Source organism: Dreissena polymorpha, chromosome 8, assembly GCF_020536995.1.
Source record: "Dreissena polymorpha isolate Duluth1 chromosome 8, UMN_Dpol_1.0, whole genome shotgun sequence".
In the NCBI taxonomy this organism is placed as follows: domain Eukaryota; kingdom Metazoa; phylum Mollusca; class Bivalvia; order Myida; family Dreissenidae; genus Dreissena; species Dreissena polymorpha.
This window is the reverse complement of record NC_068362.1, coordinates 100932518-100951863: the sequence shown is the minus strand read 5'-3', so window position 1 is coordinate 100951863 and position 19346 is coordinate 100932518.

Genomic DNA, 19346 nt, shown 5'->3' with positions numbered 1-19346 from the left:
TCGGTGAAATAATTTCTGTGACGAAAAACACAAGTGTTAGCTATTCGGACGTAAAAGGTTTATATTAAATATTTTTGAAGCACCGAACGAAAACAAACACGTATTTCGGATTGTGCATTTGTCGTGCATAATTGGAAGCTTTAATAAAATTCTTGTAATCGCTCCGACAAGTCATTCGATTTTGTAAATCGTGTTTTGGTGACAGGGGTTAGCATTTGCTACAATCGTTTAAAAAAGTGTGATTCACAATAAATACAGATAAACGGATATAATAACAGAAAACGGATGGCACATCGTTGCTATTTTATTTTTATATGCATCGGATTAAAGTTGTCATTGAGGTAAGTGTCTTTACTTTTTAAATTTTGCTGTTCGGTGAATCCTGTTAAAACTCAAATAGAGGCATCAATCTAATGTGAAGCAGAGTTTCAGTTTCAATCGATATTTGTATTATCCAAATTGCGGGCTACCTGTCATTACATAATCTAATTATGATTGATTATTTCGTTGATTTGTGACTAAGACTAATGTGCACTCCATTTTTTCCATTTGAACGTCACGCGCACACATTCTGATGGCCGATTATTTATAATGGCTCCGCAATGGTGATAATGGCATGACAAACTGTGCAAATGTGTTACTATATATAGTAAGGTATGTATTATTAGAGACTAATGCCAATACACGTCTTATTATTTCGGACCCAATCAAAAGCTTCAATACAACATTTGAAGCAACTCGGCTGCTATAAGAAACTCTAAGTAATTTCTCAGTTCAATTCCCGTTCTTGGCAGCATGTGAGTTTGGTTGGTTGTCACCATACCGCACAGGTGGGGTTTCCTACTGCCTCAACCCCCCCCCCCCCCCCCCCCGCAAAAAAATTAAAATATTATACACACAAAAAACAACACAAAACCACACAAGAAATTAAAAAATAATAATCCTTACTTTGAAATAAAGGTAGAAAATAGACGTTCTATGTTTTTTAAGTTAAAAACAAAAGTTCAAGTATTGTAGTGTTCTTTTTCACTAAATAGTCGCATATCCACCGCATGAAATGTTTGTTATGAAGTGCACGTATATTAAACCACACAATAGTGTTCGTAGATAAAAGTTTTACTTTGTGAGAACACATCATGTGTCCTCACATGGTTTATTATGTATTTCTTCGTGATCAAAACATATGGTTTGTTGATAGTTGATTAAAGCCACACACTTTGCCTCTTATCTTAAAATGAAATACTTGTTAATCAATTCATATTGATGCAATTTGAAAGTGTGCACAATTGTCATTAAATCTATATCTATTAGCAACTTATTTGTAATTTTTCAAACGGTACCGCTTTTAAACCCGAAAGAAGGATTTCTATACGTATACGTCATTTTCGACAAACGCGATAATTTTTATTTTTTAAAACGCAAAAAGACGGATTTCTACCTTGTAACCACCAGTTATATTCTAATTGGCATAGATAAAATAAAATTTATAGCCTAGTTAGCAAGTAATTTATTATTTTTCAAACGTTACCGCTGTTAAAACCGAAAGTAAGATTTGTATACGTATATACGTCCATTTCGACAAACGCGATTATTTTTAAGTTTTAAAGCGCAAAAAGAGGGATTTCTACCTTGTAATTACCAGATATATTCTAATTGGCATAGATAAAATTAAATATATAGCCTAGTTAGCAAGCAATTTATCATTGTTCAAACGGTACCGCTTTTAAAACCGAAAGTAGGATTTATAGACGTATCAGTCCATTTCGACAAACGCGATTATTTTTAAGTTTTAAAGCGCAAACAAGACGGATTTCTACCTTGTAACCACCAGATATATTCTTATTGGCATAGATGAAATATGTTTCTTATTTATACTTGAAATTACTATGCCAAATAAGTTGTGTGGCTTTAAGACGCAGTTTTTTTCCACATATTTAAATAACACTGTATCATCCGCGTCATGCGAAAATCGGTCTTATGTCATATGCGGCTTGAGTAGCTCAAGCAAAGCCTGCGCACTTTGGCATCAAAGGCTACGCTTAAAAAAAACGCAAGGTTTCGTGATAACTCCAGAGTAGTCTAATCAGTATTGATATTCTTACAAGACTGCGCGATATGGGATCATATTGCATAAGATCCATTCTTGCATGACGCGTGTAAAAAATATCATTGCGTCTTATAAATATAACATCTTTAGCACACTACTTTCAGATAGAAAAGTGAAGTCACATTGTGTTGTTTATAGCAAACTGGCAAATGTCCGTAAACATTTTTGACTTACATACGTCAAACATGTGTGGTTAGATAATTAAACGATTTCGCTTCTACATGTTTCATCATGGACACTACTATTTCGGTAGTTTTGTCTCACTATACAAGACAAATGGCATTGAACGATAGGTTTTTATCAATTTCTTTCCTAAAATTTGTGTTATTTGATGTATTGAAAACAATGCTGTGTTATCAACAGAGAGTAGTCTGCATTTGCTAAGTTTGCTTTGACCAATAGCATGCAGCTATTATGACAACATGACTTCACACTGTGAAATTTGAAAGCTCTTAACGGAATAGTTTTTAACATATTGACTGATATTCAATGTCGACCAATGTATTACGGCGAACTAACGGACTGAGGGGCCAAAATCAATATGTGTCCCCTAGGTTCAATATGGGAGGCAATATAGTACTAATACAACGGTTCATAGTATTTTTATTTAAACTCACTCCACTCTTCCACATTACAATAATATTCCCATTTGAATGGGATAACTTGTAGTAATCTACTTTAAATAGTCTGCAACAACATACTTGGATCAGCAAAAATACATCATTAAAATAAATATGTATATCTCTATAAGTCAAATAAACTATAATAATTCCATAACAAATTCAATGTTAAAGCAATAACTTTAACACAAAATAAATGCAACATTTTGCACATAGAGACCCTCATAACCATACCAGTTCTTAAAGATCATTCCGATCCAAAAAAAAAGAAAAAAAGATAGGTCATGCGTTTTGCATGCATGACATATCTTGTGGGGAGTTCTGTCTTACATCGTTTAACAGCCATCTTTTTCCCAGCTACTCTACAGTTAAATGTTTACTGCCATCTTTCAAGATGTCAACATTAAGTTTCTTACCTTCAAGCAAATAATGTTTTCCCTCCCTGAAGTCATGGGAAGTGCCCATATAGAAAATCAATAAATAGCGTTGATTTATTAAGATAGCAAAGCATTGCACAACTGAAATATTTAGCATAATGTAACCTCTATGGACTAAACACTGGTTATTAATGATGGATAAAAACAACATGAGTTGTGAAATGTGATTTGTCTAAACCATACACCGACAATTTATGTAGGCGAGAATATAGACACTTCAATTTAATAAGCTAGACAATACAAATGCACGAAACTTAATTTAACAGATAATCTGGTTCAAAGACCTATAGATTTTGTAATCTATAGGTCTTTGCATGGTTATAGTTTAGATAAATATTTTAACTTTATTAAAATACTATTTGCAGTAATGTAAGGACTATGAAGAGATAAGTAAGACATAGGCACAAACAAATATGCAATAATTAATAGTCTTTAATCAATATGAGGTACACACGCAATTTAAATAAGGCGTCTAAGCAGTTTCTATAAAGTATATATACACCCTATATTTACGAATGCAAAATGTTTATTTAGAATAGATGAAAATATTAACACATTATTGTAAAAATTGCATCTCAAAATATCAATTTAGTTCACTATGACTGTATGGTAACAATTGTTTGTTATGCATTCAAATTAACGCAAAATGTAATTTTATTTTCTATGTATCAATATGATTTATTTGAAACATTTCACACAATTAACAAACATCAAGCTATTTTCAGCTGTTAAGCAACAGAACAATCATGTTTCATGCATTCAATTAAAGTTCAGTATAAACAATCACATTTTTAAGGCAATATGGTATAATGGTCAAGTGAAACAAACTGTTACACAACTAGTAAACTGCCGCTATCATCAGCTGTAAGTAAATTCTTATAATGTATAATATAAATACAAGTACAATATGATTGCTACAATTTTCACATGTCTTAAAAAGACATTTTGAGCAGAACATTTCCTTTATCGTCGCAATTGCAAAACTGTAAGCATTGTATGGACAACTAAATTTTATGATTTGAAATAAATAACATTATATTTTTATTACACATGTTTTGTAACATTGAGTATCATATTGTACCATAGCTATTAATTCATTAAACAGACGTATATTAGTTTAGTAAGTATTCAACAAATTCCCAATACAAACTGATGGCTGAGAATTAAGAGTGTCAATTTTTTAATAACTGTATGAATGTACTTGTTATGTTGAGAGATGAACAAAAGCATTATCTAACAACGGATACAACTTTGTTTTTCAAGCAACAACATCCCTATATCTTACGTACAAAGAGAGACAATTCAATTATTGACAAGTGTTAGCATGTTAAATCACTCTCGCTTGATTTGCAATTGACTGATTTCCAAGTTGAATATATTAATTTTTCTTAAGATAATGCAAAACAAAGTTAAACCAATCTTTCAATAGTTGCTTGACTTTATTTAGTGAAAGGCATTACATATACTAGTAACAAGATGTTCCTATTGTCTAAAGGATATTTGCCTCTTCAGACTGTGTTGTTCTGTATCATTAAGAAAGTTTTAAATGAGCATCTCCACAAGCAATGTTTTTTTTATTATCTGGCACCTAAAAGATGTACATGATGAAAATTGTTTGTATAAATAAATGTTAACAGCAAAAATCAAAATGGCAACAATAAACGCATGATTTTCATTAACAATACGATCATTTCGCAATCGCTCTATATACAAATGACAAATGAACTGATCGATATACACATTGATCAAGAATTCTTGGTCAGGTTAATCTGGTCGTCTAAATGTCTATACACAAACATATAAGGCATAATTAACTTTACAAAAACAAAAAATAATTATCATAACTTTAGACATTATTCCCACATCTTATATTTTCGTTTTTAAATGCTCAGTTTTAAAACATATAAAGCATTTTAAGCAACAAAAAAGTCATTCTTAAATCATGTTCAAGCAAATTAATAAATAACTGGTAGTCAATACCGAATAGACAATTTAAGGAAGATTAAATGATTTTGTCTAAAATTAATGAATATTGTCTTGAAATACTAAGATAATAAATAAGATGCTTGACATTAACACCCGACACCAATGGGCACACTTAAGAGTATCAAAGCCTTAGCACTAAAATTATCCACCTGTCTAAACAATATGTGTAACTACCACCTCTATATTACATGTTAAGCAAAACAAACAGAAGCATGTCTCTTTACATGAAAATAATACATTTTCTTTCAATTTTGTCAAAGTTACCAGCATCATTTAAACAGCTTTGACAAATGTTAAAATCAACATTCATAGACATATATTTAGTAACATTATATTTTCCTAAACATTTCCAAAATAAAATTTCATAATACAGACACAGTAATTGGATAGACTTGCTAATTTTGCTCTTAAAATAATATTGTTCATTATTGCTTTTATCAAGTAATCTTAATCTTATTATATTTAAATATACGGAGTATTTAAATATAGTTCATAAAAGCCTTTTACATAAAATGACTATCAGCATCATAGTTCCAATAAAACATGAACTATTGTTTTCTTTGAACACAACTTGGATGGTCACATAAAAACAAGACTGTCTTGATTTCCACGTTTTGTTGTGATTTGTCATTATGCGACTTCTGTCTGCATCAATTTATTAATTTTCCACCTGTCCCAATTTCAAAGATGAGACCTTCAATTGTACATGTTCACACCTGACATGGGGTATGCAGAGACCTTCAATTGTACATGTTCACACCAGACATGGGGTATGCAGAGACCTTCAATTGTACATGTTCACACCAGACATGGTGTATGTAGAGACCTTCAATTGTACATGTTCACACCAGACATGGAGTATGCAGAGACTAGCACATCTTAAACAGCATTTATATCTCTGAGCTTCTTCTGTATGACTGGGGTTAACAACTGTAGCAACAGGCTGTCCTTCTGATTTGCCGGTTTGATTTCGTCAATGGTCGTCTGAAATCAAGAAAGATTCATAACAGTAAATGTCAGTTTTTCATTTTATGTGTGTTACCCATGATAAACAAGAACAATAATAGCACTTTTATACATTGAGTTACATTAAAAGTTAATTGTAACCACTTTACTATCAACTAACATTAAGTCTCTCCATCAATCAGGAAATATGGGATGATATTTGATAAACATACATTTTTCCTTTGGAAAAATATTTCCTTATCATTGAAAACAATTTAGAAAGGGCCAACTAGCCAATACAAAATTAAACATGTTGAAAAAGGGTTTTTCTGAGATGTCTGCTGTGAAGTAGGCAAAAAGTCACCGATGCAACCACATTTTACTTTTGACTAAAACTTTACTACTATGAAAGAACAAGAGCACCGCATAACGGGTGCCACGCTTGGCTGTGAAAGCTTGTCAGAAATTATTATTTTTTGTTTAGAGATCACAGTGACCTTGACCTTTGACCTAGTGACCCAACAAGAGATGTGTTCGTCAGAAACAATGCCCCCTACTGCGCCGCTTTGAAATAAAATTTCTATTTATCATTTGGCAGGAATAGAAATCATCTCCCTTTAAAGCTTATTACTTCCCTTGGATTTTGTCCAATCCAACCGGGGAGGGGGGGGGGCTGTAGACAGTCAAAAATGACCAAGTCAGACAACACTGACAACCTAGGCCTGTGGTTTATCAAAGAAATCATAGCCAGAGTTCATCATGTATCTATGGACATAAGTCCACTGGTATTCAATGAAAACTAGCATTTGCAAATTAGAACAGGTAAGAATTGATAATTATATCATTTAAAACAAGAGATGTGTTCGTCAGAAACACAATGCCCCCTATTGCGCCGCTTTGAAATAAAATTGCTATTTATCATTTGGCATGTATAGAAATCATCTCCCTTTAAAGCTTATTACTTCTCTTGAATTTTGTCCAATCCAACCGGGGGGGGGGGTCTCACAGTCAATTATAACCATGTTAGACATCACTGACAACCAAGGCCTGTGGTTTAAAAGAGATCATAGCCAGATTTGATTTTTCTTTTTCATATTTGATCATGTATCTATGGACGTAAGTCCACAGGAATGTAATACACATGAAAGAAATGATAATTATATAATTAAAAAAAAAACTGTGACAAATCAATCATTTGAGTTATAAATAATAAAAATAATAAATCTGTTCAGTAACTGTGAAAAGAACTTCAATTCTTGGTAAGGAAATATATAATATGACATTTATAATTAAATAAATTACTTCCCTTGAAAATAATTGTCTCTAACAAATCTCTATTTTTAGTAGCAAATAATTAAAAGCCACTATACTGTGACTGTAGATTCACCACTCAAAATGTGCAGCTCCATGAGATACACATGCATGCCAAATATATCAAGTTGCTATGTTCAATATTGATTAGGTATCTCCCTTTAAAGCTTATTTCTTCCCTTGGATTTGGATTTCTTACCATAGACCGTAAAGGATGACCTTGACCTTTTACCATGATGTGTTTGTCAGAAACAAAATGCCACCTACTGCACCACTTTGATTTATTTAACAAAAATATATACGTTGGAAGGTCAGATAACTATGTCCATTTAAAGCTTATTACTTCCCTTGGATTTGTTTTTTCGACCCTAGACCTTGAAGGATGATGTTCACCTTGAAATTTTACCACTCAAAATGTGCAGCTTCATAAGATACACATGCATGCCAAATATCAAGTTTCTATCTTCAATATTTAAAACGTTAAGGCCAATGCTAAGGTTTTAGCATGACACCTACGCAGGACGACGAGCTGGCTATGACAATAGCTCGGGTTTTCTCCGAAAACAGCCTCGCTAACAAAAAAAATGAAGACAATGCTAGTTTTTTAAAGGATACACAAATGGACTCCGGCAACACATCTGTGAGTGTCGTTATAAGCTATACACTTTCATATAAACAAGTGAAAGGTTTTAACTAAAGCCCGCCTTGTACCCACGATGTTACAGAATTGGGAAGCCACTTGAAAATGTGTAGACGTTCAATAAAATTAAGCTAAAATAAGTAGAGGGTATACTTTAGTTTCTTTTGGTTTATTACCAAATTTTATTTCAATAGTGTTTAAAAACAAAACAGAAAACAAGTGGCGTGTTAAAAAGACACGGGTTGAAAGTACTTATCTAGGAAAAAAACATATCTGAAGATAATCCAAATAATCTATAACACATTTAGTTTTAATGTGTAAGTACAAAAAAGCCTTGCATGAGTTATGTTTGTGTTATAATGGGAAATCAATTGAATTTCTGGGTATATATTTTTTACACACTGTACATTTCAAAAAAAAAATTGACCTGAAATACAGTTCATTAACACCTTGTGTGGCAAATCACAATGAGGAAGCGCAATTATGGCGGCTTTTTTAGTGCAACAAACATGTGCTCTAGTTGGTTCCAGACTATACCCTTACAGGGCTCTTCTTCGAATAGGGGTCACATAAACAATAGTTGTATATACAACTTATTTGTATCGAACACTGTCAAACAGACACCTGTGTGTAAACTCTATAAAATTTACACTCTACACCAGAAACGCTATTTCTTTATGCTATATGTGAACATCTGAAAACAAATTGTCAATTGTAAATACTTGTAAGTTACAAGTTGTAACATTAATAATGCGGAAAACCTAATTGGTAAATATTCTGGTTATCATTAATTGGAGAAATGGTAGATGCGCATAAATGAGACCTCCTTTAAATAAGTGATTCCACAGTATTATAACATCATGGGAATATGCGCTTAAAAACGTCAAACTTCATGTTTAAAGTATGAACTGGTGGACAAAACTTATCATAATGTGCGAATCGTTATCAATAATTCAATATGTCTAATTATTTATAACAAACACATGTTTTGTGGATATTCTTAAGACATTGAATAATTTTGTACTTGTTGATATGTTTACTGTAGTGAATAACATAACATCTTAATTGTTTGCATGGAACCAACACTTATTTCAATTAATAAATCTTTACTCAAATAAATGTATATATAATGCGCAGGTTAAAACTAAACTCTTACATATCAGAGTACATGTAGGTACATGTATGCAGCTAGAAATTTGTGCATGGTTTCTTGGCTTCCTAAATTTTATTTAAGTGTTTCTCCTTTCAGACTTTGTTACCACATTACGTAGTCAACTTGCTTTCTGCAAATGACAAAACAATATTTTACAGAAAATGTTTAAAGATATATTCCTGTTCTGTAATCAAATCCTTTATTAATCAAACAAGGCAACACTGTTTCTGCATACATTTTGCAAACTGAGATTTACAATATAAAAAGGAAACGTTCTTGGTTGTTCTTGCTGATGCCCTATGTTAGTGTCCTTTTCTTAACTGATAAAGATGGATCTTTATTTGCAGATAACGATGGATCAATATAAAATAAATGAGTTAAAGAATTTGCAATATATTTTAATAGATAGAATTACAATGGAAATAGTACAGTTCATGGAATAACATACAATAAATACACAATCTGTGAACAAATCCCTTTAAAATCATACACTTTCTTACTTCCATGACCATCCAAGCTCATAGACCATACAAATAACCCCCAGGTCAGAACAGGGGCAATGTGCGGGCCATCCTCAACATGGCAAGAAGAGGCAGGGTGAAATAAAACGAATACTTAATCAAAGCAAAGTTATATGTATCAATATGCTTACATATATTTTGATAAAATATAACAAGTTAATAATAAATGGTTGAGAATAAACTAAATTTATACAGACATGTTTGCATTCGTACTTCTTTATAGTTTAATGCATATGCACCAGTGTTGTTGATGTATTGCGTACGACTGCTGCTGCATCTGTTGCTGCTGCTGCGCTGACTTGACTTGATTGCTAGGATACTGCTTGACACTGAATACGAACCACTGGAAAATAATTATATATATATATATATATATATATTGGAACATTTGGTATAATGTAAGATTATTAATATTACAATAGTACATTGATTTAAAATCTTATATCACAATTGATGCAAGGGGTATAATGCTTTCGTTGTTTTTAAACAAAAATACTCACACGGGCTTTGCAACTGTGGGCACACGTTTAGTTACCCCCCCCCCTTGAATCATATATAAGTATAACAACCTATGAATTCCCATGTATGGTGAGATACAGAAACAGTAAAATATTTTTATGCAAGACAGTGACTTGACCAATACTTAGTTAGAGCTTTGTCACAAAATGACCACTAACTCTCAATCCAGACTTCATGGGGTTCACATGATTGAAGTTTTAACTTAATCCCTTTAGAAATGTAGATGTGGTGAGGTAAAAATATATTTACAGAAAATTCAGACGAAACGCCCCTCTTACTGACCAACTTACATAAAATTGACTCCAATATAACCTCTCCTTGGTTTGTGGGATTTAATGATCATTTATATACATCCCCGCCCTACAGGTCATGTGAGGTTGGGATGTTCAGAGATAATTAAGGCCATAGGTGCATCATGAATCTGCCTCCCACGGCTGGGGCTGCTACTGGTGATCAGAGTGGTACAGATTTTACATTCCGCCTGGAATCTCATGTATATTAAGGTTCCCGTTTAGCGCAGTCGGCGAGGGTTTAGGAAAGGTGCCTTGTTCACTGGCATGTTGTCCTATAAAATCAAATATCAACAAAATGAATATCTAGTTGCATCAGCAGAAAGTCATGCTTCTATTCACTGCAATGTCCAACCTTGAAGGCAAGTCAATATTTGACATTAAAATAGACACGTGTGATACACTATTCAAAGCATTACACAGTTATGCAATGTATGAGCTTTAAACAAATAGGAAAATTAAATAAATTCTAATTGTATTCTTGCTAAGACAAGTCGCAATTTTACAGACAGTTCGTATACCTAAAAATGAAGAAAAAAACTACACTACTCCAGAAGACTGGTTTTTATTAAGCATTGCAGAACGGTCAATGTGTCTTCATTAGACGAGAACATTTTTATTAAGCCCACAAACATGATGGATAACTTTCATGAAGATCCAATTTAAATTGTCTTAAAACAGAGAGCAGAGGTTATAGGTGAGGCCACTGCCCAACAGCCCACATGCAGCTGCCACAATAATTCTATAATACATGAGCCTTGCTGGGAAAACCAAGCTTTTATTGCATTTTTCGTTTAAAGATAAATCTTCTTAGCAAAATCAAGTTAAGGGGGAATTTAGCGGTGTTTAATTCAAATGCCAAGAAAGCATTCTGACCATATTTCAGCATTATTGAGCCTTGACACCAAGTTTATTTTTACACAAGTGGCCCTGATTCAAACGCTGGCTAAGTTTCATCAAGATTGAATCTTAATCGTGACGTCTAGACTCTAGAGTGTCAACCATGATTTTCTGTTATTTGAATAGATGACCTAGTTTTAGGATCATGTTAACACGATGCAAATTGGCTTAGATAATGTCCAGATTTCAGATCAAGTTTCATCAAGATTCAATAACAACTCATGCTTCTAGATTGGTAACAAGCTATAAGTTGAAGCAGCACACAGCATGATCCCTAACATAAGGTGATCACAATTTCTCACTTTGAGAACTTTGTGCTCAAATCAACTAAAATGATCATTAAATGTGTTGATTTGCAACACGTAACATTTAGGATTGTTCTGGGTGTAATAGTCATATGGGCGATTCCTGATGCAATCAATGAAAAGCTACTTACACTATTACTGGCATGTGCTTTGTTTACCATTAAAACTATAATCACATAGTGGATAGGTCACAATTGGTCATTAAAGTTGATATACAGATATCGACAACAGAAAAATTCATCTTATTCAAAGCTATAGACATCACTGAACTCTCTTATGCATCAATGGTAAACAAGAAATATCTTTTAAAATGATATACGGCGTTGATTGTGGTTGGAGTTTATGAAAGGTAAAGAGTTCAATGAATGAGATCAAGGATAGCGAATGTCTTTTTCGGTGCAGTTCTTAGCTGCATCACATGCAGAACAGGATGTTACATGGAGTTTTTGCGGCTTATTTTACATTATTACATCTTGCTGGTCATAAACCTATAGATACAAAACAGAAAACCAAAAGAATAATGGAAGTGAAATTAAAACATTTGAGTCAACCGGCCACATGCGAAGTATCCGTACATATTTTAAATATTTATACGCGCGTTCTTTAAACAAACCTGTTTTAGTGGTTTGTCGGGCATTGCTATTTGATTCGAGTATAAACAGTATCGAGAATCATCGCGCTCATTCTTAATACATTAGTCAATATGGTGGAATAATTCTTGTTAAATTAATTAAAAATAATATTTATTATGGTATTGTTGAAAACACATAAAGAATCTATTATTGACATACCATAATTATATCGCTGGATATCTTCATTTAACATCTTTCTGGTCTTAAGAAAATTCCAGTTCAGCTAGTTCACGCTATAGCGTCTTTATTATATATAACGCAGCAATGACCTGTATATAAACTCTGACATTCACACGCACTAACCGCGAACTGACGATGGTGTAGAATCTACGCACAAATTGTATTGATGTGAAGAGTTGAGTGTAAAACTGTTCTATCTATCATGCCTTTTCATAAGAGATAAAATTGTTTCATGCTCAACACGCAGTAAAACTGTGTTAGAAAGACACGGCCGTGTTTCCAATGTTCTGGTGGTATTCTCAAATCAGCCAATGGACTAAATTAAGTGTATTCATTCATGGGTAGCCGCGGGCATTTTTATTAATGTATTACCTAAAGGACACCTTAGTTCAAAAGTGACATTAAACAGCTACGCAGAAAAAAGAATCATAATTACAATAAGTATGGGACCTGATTTTGTAAAGAGTTAAAGAGTCAAATATGTTGGTACCTGCTGATAAATTGTTTGTTGGTGTTGTTGTTTTGAGTGTTAATATAGCTCTGTATGATCAATTTAAAATGCAATATTGAGGGTTAAAATTGAAACTTCTTCTTTCTATATTCGATACAAGAGTTTATCGCTGAACTCCTAAATTGAAATAAGATAAACTGGTCAATTAAATGATGAGCAGAAACCAAAGTTTGAATTAGGTTTAACCTGCTTATTAAAGCTTTATTGCATCTAACGTCTTAGGCTATTGAGACTGGGTCTCCTGAATGCTTTGCCATAGTGGCCCCTTTTGCAATGGCACAAGAACTTACCTATTGAGATGAAGTGGCTGAGTTGCAGTTGGTCACCATCTTTCTTTGGACCTGAACTTTTGAGGATAAGGCTTCTGCGAACAGATTAAAAAATCTTAGCGCATCCCATAAATGTGTCCCATGTAAACCAAATTATTCAAAACATTCTGATATTGTATCAGTTATATTGGAAGTCAATCAATGTTGTTTAAGTAAAACATTTATAAGAAATACATCATGTTTGTAGGCTTTTGATACAAATGGGATATACACCAAAGACTTGATACAAACATAGCCATCTATATACTGTACACTTGATTCTGACATGTTTCATCCCTCTGAAACCAATATTTATTCAGTGCAGTTCAACAACAAAAAGGTGGGTTGGACATAGGGAATGATGGAAGCAAGGACAGATAGAATTACTGACAAGGATAAATCTTAAAGCCCCCCCCCCCTTACACACTTTCAAGGCAATACAAAACAATACAAATATTTACGATTACCTGATGATTTTTTAAGTTAGCACCCATGAGAGAGTATTATCAATATATAACACACACAAACTATTTGAATTGAAATTTGGAGTAAAACAACTGCACATAATACAAAGTAAATTACACTACCAATCTACTATTTGGATAAGGTAATCTTGACCAGGAAAATGTGGAGCCCCATGTTTAGATTGGCTGCACTCTGCGAGTAGGACACGTTAAACTGCCCAAAAGTCCTTCGCCGAGAGCCACCCACCACCACCCATGCGAAGGAAGTGTCCCTGGGTGTCTGGGCCCAGCTGGCAAGAGAGCCTGTTGTACAGCTGGTTACCAATCTATGATTGAATAGAGTTCTGTAAGAACTGGCTCTTAAAACAAAATGCAGGCACTTAAATAAATATTAAAAATAAATAAAGAAAATTATTGTTTAATGTACTAAAGGCATTAAATAATTGTTTTACTCAAATTAAAACGAATGAAACAATTACATTAATTATATTAATTTTTGTTATACAATGATAAACTTTGGGTTCAGGGGCTGACCTTTGGCTGAAAAATAGACAACACTGTGCGCTGACCTTCTGTGATTTAAACTGATATGATATCAACCGTTATTTGCTTTTTATTTACCAAGTTTGATAAATTTAAAAACACCAAAATGCCCATTTGATGCTAGGAACTTTTCCTTAATCGGGCAGAAAGAATACTGATACACTTATATGAGCCTCATTCTGGTAAAATGGGACTCAATGTATGCGCAGTCTGCACAGGCTAATCTGGGATGACACTTTAATAGGACTCAATGTATGTGCAGTCTGCACAGGCTAATCAGGGATGACACTTTAATAGGACTTAATGTATGTGCAGTCTACACAGGCTAATCTGGGATGACACTTTAATAGAACTTAATGTATGTGCAGTCTGCACAGGCTAATCTGAGATGACACTTTAATAGGACTTAATGGGACTCAATGTATGTGCAGTCTGCACAGGCTAATCAGGGATGACACTTTAAGCAATATGACTCAATGTATGTGCAGTCTGCACAGGCTAATCAGGGATGACACTTTAAGCACATACATTGAAACCCGTATCCCAGAGCACCGCTCAAATACTACCTGTTTTTTTGTTGTTTCTGCTGCTGCTGCCGTAGACAGAGATAGAGCAAGTCCTGACGCCGAATTCGTCAACCCAAAGCCGTGAATTCCAGACAACAACGGTTGTTAAATGGCCTTAATTGCTCGCAGACTGTTCTTCTGGTGTAAGGTTCGCATTATTTAAAAGCAACATATCGAGGTCAGTCACATTAATGGACACATCACTATAAGCTATCTGTTGGGTCAGATCGTTTCTGTTCGAGCGACTCGTCCCGAACAATTTGCCGTTGCCCAGCATCAATTTATTGCTAAGCCCCATCCACGCTGGAACGGAAGTCTAAATTACCAAGGATCCGCTGTTGGAAGTGTTGATGAAGCAAACATGGGAAAATATCTTGATAGGAAGCATGTAAGGCTGACACAAGAGGATTTCGTGCTGAATTTCTTGAGAGAGTTGTAATATTTTTGCAAAAGGGGGTCGGGATTGTACAATAATGTTTGTCTTGTTGGCTCATGTTTGCTGAAAAGGCAATGGAAAGCAAACTAAACCCAGATTGTATTTAGTGACGAATGAATATTAAAACAAACTTACTTTACACACCTTTTTTAATGACAAACATTGCGTCTATAATTGATATTCAGGATATCGCAATTAATTTTTCACCAATTTGAACTCAGAATAGCGTTGAATCAATGAGTTACTTTTACCAACTTTACATTAAAATTTTGTTGTTTAAAACCGCGAAGAATACACGGTAAAGTACAGTTTGTAGCAAGGTAAAATACTTATCTAAACAAAAAACAAAAACAGGCATAACTTTAGCAAATTAAAGTGTGAGACTGTACTCCTTAAAAAGTTCAACTATACAACAAAATGTGAGAATCAACAACTTTAAAATTCATGTAATACTATATAATTGTTAATGTGATACTCTTTAAATATGTCATTATAAAACTTAAAACATGATACTGTACACCTTTATATTTATAAAACTAAGAATGTGAGACTGAACAACATAAAAAGTAAAACAATACAACTGTATGACATATCATCAGAAACAATAGATGCGAGTTAAATACTGTAAGTGTAAGTGTACTTGATCAAACACGTTTTGTATATGAGTTAGACAGAAATACAAAAAACGATGGACATCTATGGTGAGAGAAACCTACGCCACTCTATCTGGCTACCAGGGCCATTATACTAGTAATTATAGCATTTTCTGATTAAATTAATTCGCTGTATTGATATTTGTTGATTTCTCGAATATATAGCCAAGTTTTTGTAGGACATACTTAAGACTTAAAGTTTCACTTCTGAAAGCAATAAAGTGCAATTGTTTTGCAAACATCCCGGCCATATTTTAAATAATAATCATGTCCAATTTTATGTGAAATATGTTTAGAACACCAACAACTTCAAAATATTAATAACACTTAGTGAAATTTGCAAATCAAGCCAATTATTCTCATAAAAGACTATTAAATGTGCTAGAACAGGGGCTAGCTCTGTGCAGAGTTTATTGTACATGAAACAATATTTGAAATTAGGAAAATTTAGGAAAAATCCTGCTGTTTTGATTTAAATTGGGATTGTTTTATCGTTAACAAATATTTAAACATTGAGAACAAGAGCTATCAACATTAATTCCATTAAGGTTCAACTTATAGAGCCGAATAAGGAAATGAACTCAATGTTTCAACCTATTTAAACAAATATTGAATTGAGAATTTTAGCCAGTTATTATGGGAAATATAGACGTTTTGAGATTACGAATGGGACTGAAATATCAGCCTCAATTTTCAAAATACATAAAACAGTAAGGTCTCACCTGAAGCTCAACAAGCTGAGATGACACGCTGGCCTCACTGATATTGTTAAGGATTGAGTTTGAGTTCTGATTAACTTCGGTTGAGCGTCGAATGGCGCACTGGATCATACAACAAAAATGCTGTCATATGTCAAGGCCTTCTTTAGCCTCGAATCAATACGATGCCCTTTGGGCTCGGAGTTTCAAGTTCTCGTTACAAAACGCACGTGTTCGCTTTTAGCAGAGTGTTTCCAATATTTCGCGGATTTCGCGCCAGAAGAACACACCCCATTGATGTATCGTGTTCTGTATGTTCACAACCTAGTCATTACTGCCTTTGTCAGCATTAGCGTCAAAAGCGCATTCTCTTAGGACACTTTTTCCCCTGAAAGGACAAACCGTGAAAGTCCGCACAGCTACTGTTGCCTGCACTATCAACATCAAAAGTATTCCCCTTGGCAAGGTAACACTGTTGAATTTATGGCTTGAATTGTTTCTTGATTTTCTCAAATTCTTTGCTGAATTTCTGTTCGTCCCATAAAAAAATGGAACACGTTATTAAACTGGTCATTCTTCGTGATGTCCAACATCGAGAACTGACTGTTAGCGTTACCAAAACTACTGCTATAACTCCTGGTGTCTTTAGCACTCGTCCCACTCAGGCACTCCAGCTAAACAAAACTACTCAGATGCAAGTGTGGGAAACTCGACACGGACATAGCGGTAGTTGAGAACAGCACATGAAATCTCGATGTGCTCAGAATTTCCTGCAGAAAGGAATTGTTAAACACTGCTGACCCTTTGAGGCCGGAGGTCTAGGGGAGTAGCTTGGGGTCAGGAGAGAAGAAGGGTCGCCCTGGACTGGAGCTCCTGCAGGCCGGACTGGAGCTGTTGCTGGGCTAACTACATATCAATGCTGGTGCTCTCCTAAAAACAACAATTGCACAGTGGGTGATATGAACTTGTTACAAATGTTTATATTACATTCTTTAAAAAATTCTGCTTCTTGGTTGGATGTTAAGGCACAGTGGGTGATATGAATTTATAACAGATGTTTATACCGGTATTACATTATTTAAAAACTCTGCTTCTTGGATGTAAAGGTTTTCAAGAGCAAAACGTCTATCTCATGAATGTCTAATCTGGCATTTTATTGGTTCATTGACGTTAATAGCATGAACGTTAATACAATTAAACTATTGTGTATTAAGACATAACACGTGTTGGCTAAAGCTTTACTTACCTGTAAATTCATAATTATTATCCTTACTTAACTTTTAGAGATGTAATTTCATAAGCCAATATGCAGCTCATCAATATTAGGATGTGTAGCATGTAAAATACACATAAGCAAATCAGGGAGGACACTTTGGATTATTATAAAGAAGATACTTCTTTCCAGCAAAACCACATTAAAGAGCAAATTGATGTCCCTCATTAGCCTGTACTGACTGCACAGGCTAATATGTGACAACAATTTAAGCACATGCATTAAGCCCCATTTCCCCACAGCATAGTTTATTTATCTTTATAGCATGACTTTTTTCTAATTGTACTCATTATAATATTAATCTCTTTACTTTTATAATGCCTTTACAGATGTTTTACTGTTAATATATTTTTCAATAAATGGGAGGAAACAATTAAATATTAATGTCTTTGCAAAGTTGCAAAAAACACACACCTAATATTTTACCATGCCTTTACAGATATTTGATTGTTAAAATCTGTTAAAATTCACACTGGAAAACAGTTCCAAAGTAAATCAACATGTAATAAAGTTGTTAGACATATTTAAACAAACAACTTAAAGGGCTACAACTCACTGCTGATACAGATCTTCAATTCTCTCCCTTCTTTGTGTCATTGATTAAACAGCAACTTAAAGGCAAAATCTCACTACTGGTGCAGATTTTTTATTATCTTCCTTGTTAGTGTCAGCTAAAATAATTAAAAAGCAACTTAAGAGGAAGAACTCACTGCTGGTGCAGATCTACAGTTATCTCCCTTGTTAGTGACAGCTAAAATGATGTAATATATGGATATGGATAGGCCGCGTCCCCGCACGTTGCTGGACTTTGATACGGCTGAGCCTTTCATTAAACAGTCTTCCGCTGTGCTCAGCAATTGCTGTAACATTAAGGGGACCAATATGATATATTTTGGCTATGTCAGTATTTTGAACTTGTACATGTAAGTAAGTAATACACCAGCATTTTTTGCAAATTCCTAGCATAAAATCTTCAAATTGAGAATGATGGGCTTTTTAATTGCACGGAACTTAATTGTAAAAACCCATCAAAATATTATTTTACATGCGTTTTTGTGGCAATGTTAAGTGTCAGTGCTCATTTTATTATTCCACTTGCAAATACAGAAGTGTCTATTATGAGCGCTTTAAACAAGATGTGTTTGTGAAACACAATGTCCCCCTATATGACGTTTGAACTTGAAAGATGACCTTGACCGTTCACCACTCAAAATGTGCAGCTCCATGAGATGCACATGCATTTCAAATATAAAATTGCTAGCTTCAATAGTGCAGAAGTGACATTACATGAGCGATTTTGACCCATATATTTGACCTTGAAGGATGACCTTGACCTTTCACCATTCAA